This window comes from Drosophila sechellia, chromosome 3R (assembly GCF_004382195.2).
Source record: "Drosophila sechellia strain sech25 chromosome 3R, ASM438219v1, whole genome shotgun sequence".
Taxonomy (NCBI): domain Eukaryota; kingdom Metazoa; phylum Arthropoda; class Insecta; order Diptera; family Drosophilidae; genus Drosophila; species Drosophila sechellia.
In genome coordinates, this window is record NC_045952.1 from 29,064,884 (window position 1) to 29,071,060 (window position 6,177).

Here is a 6,177-nt window from a genome sequence, read left to right on the forward strand (position 1 = left end):
GACACAGCTACGTCCTTCGGAGATGGGCAGCCACCGAGGTCGACCTTTGTGCCAGCACCCCGACTACCCCACCACTAACACAACTACGCCAACAACAACAGCGAAGGCTTTTGGCACTGGTTTTCCGAAAGCGGGGGAAAGTGGCAATGGGGGCTTTTCAACTGGGAGCTGGGCCCATGAACAAAAGAGGTACATGCGAAAAATAAAACCTATTACCGGAATCATAATTATCTTTTATGGCCGCGTCTGTCATGACGACATTATGGCGTGGTCTGCTCCTGGTCCCCATCCTCTGGCTTATCCCATCACCCCCTACAGTGAAAGAAATCACATAGAACCTTCGATTGAATATAAGATTAAACAGGAGCTGTTAATGAGTTTCAAAGTATGATAACAAGGGGAACTATGTGTTTCGTAACGAATCAAACTGACCCACTATATAGTGATGTATATTTTTGTGAAGGGTATCCTGCTAACTAATTTCCAGTGCATTGTACTGTATCTTGTTCTCTGTCGCTCCCTCCGCACGTAGCAATAAAAAACCGCGAAATGCGGCCAAGTAGCGGCAGAAAAAAGTAACATAAATTACTCGCAAACCCCAAAGCCCATAGTGGGGTTAAGGAAGGCGGGGAGGGGGCGGTGCGTGTTCGGGGGTCCCACAAATTATGTAGTCGGAATAATATTTTCATTACGGCCAGGAAAACAGTTTCGATTCCCCCTCGCAGACATCTGTCGCCACGTTTGCCTTTGGCCGGCTAAAAACAGGTGTTTCCTAATTTATTGGCCTGGCCTGCAGACATTCATTTCCCATCCCCTGGTAGTTGCCATTCCACCACTGCGGCATTTACTTGTACCTCCTGCGAAATGATTATTACAACTGGGATGGGGCTGAAAACAATGTCTGCGGCTGGCAGACAAATCAAAGTGCCAACATTGCTTGTCATGTGTTTTTTAATTTCTAATATTTCACGCGTCACACTCCCACAAACGGGAAGTCCTTGCCACCCCGCAATGCTAATGTCCTGACAGAGGGCTCTGCCATTGTTGTGCACTTTGCTGCAAATTATGCGAGGCACGTCGCCCCAGCCGCATTATTCGCAGCTGAACAGATCGAAAAAGGCCAGGACTCCGAAGGTCTGGAGGTGTGCCCGAGGTGCATTTCTCCGTGGAGAAGATGGAGCAGGAGCAGAGACCAGGAATAAGGAGGGGAAGTCGGACTTATCCCCCAGGCCAACTGGCATGGCCAGTCTACGTGTGATAATCCAGGCACCGCTCAAGTTTTCTCAACTCAAGAAATCAACTTATACCACTTTTAAATACCCTTTCGGATAAAGTACATGTATTCGAGTCACTTATAAGAATTCACTGTGTTGCATAGTTTTAGACAGACCGAGAATAGATTTCAGTGTTACTCTAGAATTTTCAAATATAAGGCATATACCTATTTCCAAACACTTTTGATACCGTGTAATGGAAGCACAGCTGCTGCGGTGACTGCTCATTTCGCCCAAGGCCAAGTGTGTGGCATTCCCCTTGTTAAAAAGCGCAAAATGCACGTGCTGCCTTTGTGCGAATCCTGCTGTTGTTGCTGTAATTGCTAGCCGCCGCCTGTTGACAGGATACTTCAACTATTGTTTGCAGGACCCCCGACTCCTGTTTAATTCAGCATGAAATTGGTTTGTATTATGATTTTGCAGTCGCTCGCGCCCTGGGCGCTTCTGCACAAACACCTCAGCGAGTGTCAGCGGTCTTAAAGCTTTAACCACACTCCCAGATGCCAAAAGGATCCATAAAATATTTTCCTATATGGGTATTTACTGCGGAAAAAGTTCGCTTTGATGCTGCTTTAATTAAAAACTGCGCGCTTCGCGTAACTAGCACTTGATTAATTTTTGGTTGCACGCAAAAGTAAAGCGAAAAAATGCAAAGCAAAACAGAGACAGAACCGCAAACAGCAGCAGGAAAAAAGGATTCAAATTAATTATGTCCGTGCTGTGCTCCGGGGTTCCCTGTCCCGGGTTCCAATCCGGATTTTTGAAACGGACCCGACCGGACCGCTTCCACTTTACGTTATCAGCGCGTGCTCCGCATACGAGGTGGATATGGATGTAAGGGACGAGGGAAGGCACCGCGCCCAGGACCCAATTCAGGATGAGGACATTGCATGCTGTTCGCTGCCATTCATTTGGGTGAACTTTGCAGCTTAGTGGGCGGTTGGCAGTGATATTGAATTTCCGCGAAATGAAATACGGACACTGACCACGGGCAGTACGGATGTTATAGTCCAGAAATGGGCGGATCGCCGATTCAGTGTGATTTACAGAACAGGGGCATATAGCACACACACCAAATGGTCGAAGGAGAAGGAGCTTAGTTCTGATTGAAAGTTTGCATTCGAAATCGGTCCCTCATAATTTATCTTAACAAAACACTGATATTAAAACCCGAATTATATATAAGCAGCTTTAAATTAAAAGAACTTCTCGAGGTTAAAGTGCAGACACGTTTTCCAGAAGATACTTTACACGTTTCCTACGTTTGACAATTGATAAAGTCGCGACTTGAGTGCAAATCCTTTCAGATTCCATCTGTTTTCCGTGCCCACGTAGACGTCAAACCTGAGCACACGCACTCACAGATACACTTAACCACATACAGAGTCGCAGATACAAACTCACATACAGATGCAGACGCTCTTCATTTGGCTTCGTAGACAAAGGACACAATGCCCGTCCCCGCTGCTCAGATATTAAACACAATATTAATAATCTCACATGTGCGTGTGGGTGGGTGGTGACTTTGGGTGGCTTTTCGGGTGGGTGTGTCGACAGCAGCCGCCAAGAGCCATCAGTCATCCACTCAGCCACACACACGCGATTTTTACCTTACTGGGGAATAAATACTTCTAGACTTTGGGCCGCAGCCTGGCGCCAGGCCAAAACAAAGAGCCATCAACAAAAGAGAGATATGTCCCACCCCCAACTTCAATCCATTCCGAAAGCAGCCAACAATCGCTAATGTAAATGTTTGTCTGCTATTTGAATTTTAATTACTTTTCGCCGCGCTGGCAAGAACTATTTGATACCCCGCCGAGCTGAGCCAAACCGAACTCACCTAAACGTAAACTTTATAATGGAATTCCTGGCCAGAAGACCAGAAAAACTTTCCACTCCCCATTCGCCGGCATTCGAAGCTGGAGGGCCAATCGGTGGACCAGGCCCAAAGCCAAAGAGCCAAGATCGTAATGCGCCTTAATTGAAATAAGTCCCCAACCAATTGTTAGACACACAGCCACTTAAGCTCGTCGAAGACAAGGTGGAACTTGCACAGAGAAAAATATAGTACAGCAAACATCCTTTAAACATTTAAATGCTGAAGCTTACTTTTTCAATGCATAAATAGGCACCTGGGCAATCACAATAAGTCTAAGCTCAACTCAACTTATTTCTTCTCAGTGCACTGCTTTCTGCACTCCCAATTGCACAATCAAGAATCAGCCTCCTTTTGGGTGGCATAAATTTTGGAATTGTTAGCCGGAGCCACTTGAACGGAAACGACTAATTCCCGTTGCCCAGATTGAGGTGGAGCCGCCCCACTCCAGTCTGACCAGATCCTTTGAGACTTGGGACTGGTCCTGGTGTCTGGCATCTGTTCCACAGAACGGAGCACAAAAATATTCGGCGGGCTGCCGTGACTTGGAAATGCCTTTTATCGGATTGAGACGTGCGGTGTTCCTTCTACTGCGGTGAAACTTCGCAGGAAATTCAATCAAAGGTACAAGTTAATCCCGCGTGAGTTCATAAAGTTCACAAGGCAATTTATGTGCCAGGCACCATAAGTTCTTTGGGCCAGCCGAAAGTTGTACTTTTAAAAAAGCCAACCGAGGTAAAGAAAAGTTTTCAGTTCGTTTTTTTCTCTGCAATCTTTATCCAGCTATTAAAGAGTATGATGTCCTAATGTTTACAGTCTGCTTTTAAAGGCGCACTTAACTCGATTCTAGCATATTGAACTGATTTATCAAAAAGCACGCAAGAGGATTCCTTTTTTGTGATCTGGCTCAAAGCAATGCAGCATAAATCACGCGCCTTTGAGCCTTTTGAAGTCTCCAGAAGACTGCGAGGATTTTTGGCCGCCGAAAGACAAAAGAGTTGAGGGGCGAACTGGCTGATTCTGGAGTGTGCTTCGATTGTGTCTTCAATTAGTGTTAAGAGCTTGTCAAACAAGCAGCCAGATTAAAGGAAAGTCGATTTCCCGGGCTCCCAATTTTCCCCGCCAGCCTTCCATTTTCCTCTGCTAACATGCAACTAACCATGGCGAACACGTTTCGATTGTGGGCGTATCGAAAAGGACAGGAGGGAAAATAAAGGACTCGATACTCAGGAGGCGAATCGATGGCCAATAGCCGTGAGCTCATTTCACCTCCGAAAGGCCAACTAAGCTGGGAAACGAGGGCAAACATCTAATTGCCTGGACAGAGCAAATAGAACAAGGCTCTGGGGACTACTTAGGACCATTCTTGGGAACGATAAAGAGGTGAAGGATTAATAGCAAATAAATTGATGTTGAAATGGCGATTACCGAAGAAGGACGACGAAGGATGAACATTTCATTTCGCTACTGCACCATAAATCACGACCAAAATTTACCTATGAAAGGGAAAATGTCAGCAAGACAGGAAAGCTGAAAAAAAGTATATGCACAAAACGAATTCCCATTCAGACATTATCATATGAATTTCTTTCCTCGGTCACATCCCCCACAAAAAAACATAAACAACAAAAGCCAAATGTTGCATAAATTCGGCTGGCACTTGATGTGTGTATTACAACAAAAGGTGAGCCAAAATGAGGGATGAGACCCTGAGGGTGGACCAAAAAACTTGGGTGTGACCAATGCTGGACAATGCAAGTCTTGACCGAGGAGCAGAAAGCAATGCTCGCATAAATTTTCATAAATTTCAGGCTTTGATTTATTTCATATATGGATTTTTTCAGTCTTCTGGGGGTGGACCTGGGCATTGATCTTTGGATCAGTTTTTTTTCAAAGAACTTTAATCAAAGTTTCCCCAAAAATCGCTCACTTTTCACATTCATTTCCGGCAGTGAGAGTGGCGAAGCTAAGGCAAAAGGATAAATTGTTTGCATGTCCTACAGAAACAATCAAATCGCAATTTACTGGCTCATAGAAAACCGATTTATCGTTGGCGAAGTTAGTCGGTCATAAAACATCCATTAACTTCATGTCAATGTTGCATACGCACACCAAACACCCAGCCCCATATAGTATATCCCCTCGATTCCGAGCCCGATTCCGATTGCGATTCCTGCCGGACAAGCGTTCATTTGCGGTATTTTCCAGGGGGAGGCGCTTTTCACTTGGGGGCGTTGCAGGCCGCCTCGTTCGGTGCAAATTGCCGGGACTCAGGATCGAAACTGAACTGTGGCCCCTGCAACATGTCAGCGTTTTACTGTTGGGAAAGGTTAAGGGATAGCACAAGTCGGCTAGGTCTAATCAGATGCCCTACAAATCAAATAAAGTAATAGTAGTATGTTGGTAAATTCTAGTTATGTCTGAAAATATTGAATGCTTTAGAAATAATTTTAAGCTGCTTGTGATTAGATAATAAAGGGTATTTTGAAGTCGGTTCTTGGGCTTAATGCCAGGCTTTTCGTGCTCCATCGGGTCCTTGCCCAATGACACGTGATAAGAAATGTCGGGCGGTTGGACTGTCAGGGAGGTGTACGCCGTAATTGAGGGCCAAGGGGCTAAAAAAAACTGTTGCAAAAAACAATTGCACACGTAGGCAAAAGCAATTTGCCAATTGCCGCAAAGGAAATGTCGCCAAATGTATCTTGCTCTTTTTTAAGGCTACGGAATTTCTGACTAACGCCCCCTTTTGCTGCAAAAATCCCCACCAAATTCACACGAAAGAGAGTTAATTGCTGGCGTCTGAAGTGAATACTTCTCGCTGTCATTTGCCACTCATAGGGGGCGGAAAAGCGGAGGGGGAGTGACACTTAATGTGGGCCGCCTTGGCAGAAACTTTTGAATTACCTCAGTTACCCAGGAGTTTCGAAATGGCTCCAAGGATGGGGAGTCGGAATGGGAATTGCTACGGTTACAACACTCGAGCCTCGACGCCGTTTTCATTTATGCCGTTTCAAGTTGCTCAGCGAA